Raw genomic sequence first — 3721 nt, 5'->3', positions numbered from 1 at the left:
GGCCATCTTGTTGCCGCCATCCTGGCTGTCCATCTGCCACAGCCCCATACCCTTTGACAAAGGAGACCCACTTTCTCCCTGCGCCACTGTGTGCTCATCACCTCGCCTATGCCAGTCTCCACTTTCTTGCTGGTAAAGTGGAGATACTGGGGTCTGACTGACCTAAAGGGAACTGGGTTAGAGTGTAGCCTTTTAAAATTCCCTTCCAAAGGTGAGAGTCTGTCTCCCACTGCCTCACAAATGCTTTCAATCAAAAATGCTTTGGGGGGAATTCCCTGGTGGTCCAGTGGCTAGGACTCAGCACTTTCACTGCCAGGGCCCAGGTTCAACCCCTGGTCAGGGAACTAAGGTCCTGCGAGCTGCATGATGCAGCCAAAAAAAAAAAAAAAAAAATTGTAGATGAACATCTATCTCCCCTCCACCAGCAAGTCATAAATTTTAAACTATGTTTAGTGATCTTTTACTTCTGCAATGAGGTCAGAACCAAGAGACTTGGCTGAATTTGTTCCTAACACTTTTTTTGACCCATCTTTTTCTACCAGATGGAAAGGAAAATATGGGTCAAGAGTCAAATATGAGGCTCCTTTCTCAGTATATCCCTAGGAAAGCACAAGACTGACAAGTGAAAGGGGAATTACATCATACCTGAGGAAAAGAGATATGAGCACTAGGTTATTGAACCCAAATGGACACGAGTTACAGGAGAGGGGTGGGGGGAATGAGTGACCCACACAGATGATAAGAAGGTCATCCCTTGTAAAGGGTCCTTTATTGGCCCATGTGTGCAACAAAAACAAAAAATCTTAGTTTTCAAAAAAAGGAAAAATTTTAAAGTGTTTTAAACACAAATTCTTTTATACAAACTCCAAATATTGTTAAATAAACTTATTCATGTAGCCACCAAAAGCTCCCTGAAAATTCCAAAATTTACTCACGTAAATCACTTGTCTCATGCACCTCCGTGCCACTGCTTGTTGTTTCTTTTATCTTCACATAAAATGTCATCAAAGCACCAAATAAATTTGATTTGTAGGTACAGCGTGTCTCATACCCATAACCCTTAGCTGTCTGTGTGCCGGCATCTTGTCCTGGGCTCTGAATATATCTCCACAATACCTGGAAGAGCTCATTAGCGCAGGATCCCATGAACTCAACAAAAGAATGAGTTACGAGCAGTTGAACCTTCACCATCACATGGAACCGTGTTCTGAGCATCAGCATATACAAACTAACTACATGGCAGGACCTTAGAATTAATTTTCAGGCTTTTCACCTGAGGAACCAGTGCAAACACAAAACTGATCATCTCCTCCTGCCCTTTTACCAAGTCTTCGACACAAGGAAGCAGCTTCCTTTTGATCCAGACCCATATTGTTTCTGGCTGGAAATTCACAGAAAATCTCTGCAAAGGTTGTAATATAAAATGTCAATTACATACCAAATATTCTATTTGTAATCATGTTAAGGGTTGTCTCCGCCAGTATCTTCCTTCTGTCAGTTGTTATGTGGCCCTGAGAAAGCTCTTCAGGAGCTTCTTCACCGCTTCGTGTTTGGTCCACATTCAATTCACTTGAGGGCATCTTGGAATAAGTTTCTGGGCCCTCAGGGACCACACAGCCGCTGGCCCGTGGGCAACACAAGTGCTAAACTCCGAAGCACGAGCAGCGCTAGGCTGGCTGAGGCTCTGTGGTCGCTAGTCCCTTGGCTCTTGTCGTATGAACGAGCAAATAAGACCCAGAGAAGTCATGTATTCTATTTACATGAGTTGCAAAGAATAAAACTGAATCTCCTATAAAGAAGTGGGGAGGGGGGTATAATGGAATACTACTCTACCATAAGAAAGAGTGAAATAATGCCATCTGCAGCAACATAGATAGACTTAAAGATTATTATACTCAGTGAGAAAGACAAACACCATATGATATCACCACTTATATGTGGAATCTAAAATATAACATAAATGAACATACCTGCCAAACAGAAAGAGACTCACAGACATAGAGAACAGATGTCTGGTTGCCAAGGCAGAGAAGAGATGGATTAAGAGTTTGGGGTTAGCAGATGTAAACTATTATACAGAGAATGGATAAAAACAAGGTCCTACTGGATAACACAGGGAACTATATTCAATATCTTGTGATAAACCTTAATGGAAAAGAATAAGAAAATGAAAATTTATATTTAACTGAATCACCTTTCCATACAGCAGAAAATAACACAATATTATAAATCAATAAAATAAACTTTTTAAGTACCAAAACATTTAAAAAAAGAAAACATCATGAACCTCCTGAATCCTCAGCAACTCAAATGGGACGGACTTTGGGTATTAGACTCACCACAGAGACTCTACCAGGAGTGGGGATCTCTTGATTCTGTTGTCCCCTCTCAGGCCCAGGCCTCCCTCTGTCCCCACCTTCTAAGTGTCCTTTTGCAGCCCTCCCTGGACATGGCTGACATATGTCTTGTGTAAGTGTCCACAGGCAGGGCCAGCTTCCTGAGGGTGTGACCTGAGTGTAGAAGGGCCCATGCTGGATTACTTTAAGGTTTTTTTTTTTTATGTGGACCATCTTAAAAGTCTTTATTGAATTTGTTACAATATTGCTTCTGTTTTATGTTTTGGTTTTTTGGCCACAAGGCGTATGGGATCCTAGCTCCCTAATGAGGGATCGAACCCACAACCCCTGCATTGGAAGGCAAAGACTTAACCACTGGACCACCAGGGAAGTCCCTTCGCCTCCAGCCTCCATAATTGGTTTAATATTCTAACACCATCATCTTGAAAGTCTTAGTCATTTTGGATCCTGGAAACCCATTTTCATTTTGCTCTGGGCCCTGTAAATTATATAGCCAGTCCTATCCACAGTTCATACAATAAAATAGTCACCTTCAACTAGATAGCAAGGAATACAAAGCTTAAAACTCTCCCTCACATCTTGAGTGGGCAGAACACAGACTGATTCCAGAGCAACAGGGACCTCCCCCACAGCTGTCTCCCAACGGGGACAGAGCAAAGAGATCAGTAAGAATCACTGCTCAAAAGTGAGTCAGATATATGTCAGGAAAGCTGGGGAATCAGTGCCCTAAATCAATGGGGATCAAGACTATTTTTATGGAGATGTAGCAGATTATATCATAAAAAAATCCCAGGTGGTCAAAAACTACAAACTTCCAGTTGTAAGATAAATCCTAGGGATGTAATGTAAAGCCTGGTGATGATAGTTAACAATACTCTATTGTATATTTGAAAGTTGCCAAGAGAGTTGATCTTAAAAGTTCTCATCACAAGAAAAAAACAAATTTAACTATGTGTGGTGATAGGTATTAACTGAACTTATTATAATTATCATTTTGGAATATATACACTTATTAGATCATTATGTTGTATGCCCAAAAGTAATACAATGTTATATGTCAATTATATCTCAATTTTTTTAAATCTCAAAATTAAAAAAAAAAATCATTGCTGAGAAGCCCCTATCCCTGTGCTGGGAACTCAGGGAAACGACCCTCGTTCCTGACACCCAACCACCTATCTGCAGCTGATGCAACCTTGAGCTAATTATCTAACCTCTTCTCTCCAATTATAAAAGCAATAAATGCACATTATAGAAAAAGTGCAGAAAAACAAAAGGAAAGAGCACCTCTAACCTTATTATCTAAGTACCAGCGTTGTTAACACACTTGCCAGTCTTCTTTCTCTAAGTTTCACTCTTTCAGA

At 40.8% G+C, this 3721-nt stretch overlaps 1 non-coding gene across 1 annotated transcript; it reads left to right on the top strand.

Moving 5' to 3' along the window:
- Positions 1–272: 272 nt before the first annotated feature.
- Positions 273–344, top strand: TRNAE-UUC (transfer RNA glutamic acid (anticodon UUC)). Its single transcript has one exon. It is a non-coding gene; the product is annotated as a tRNA-Glu (tRNA).
- The last annotated feature ends 3377 nt before the right edge of the window (positions 345–3721 follow it).

The sequence above is a fragment of the Bos javanicus genome, chromosome 2 (assembly GCF_032452875.1).
Source record: "Bos javanicus breed banteng chromosome 2, ARS-OSU_banteng_1.0, whole genome shotgun sequence".
Classification (NCBI taxonomy): Eukaryota; Metazoa; Chordata; class Mammalia; order Artiodactyla; family Bovidae; genus Bos; species Bos javanicus.
Note: the sequence above shows the minus strand (reverse complement) of the source record. Positions and strands in the feature narration are given on the sequence as shown.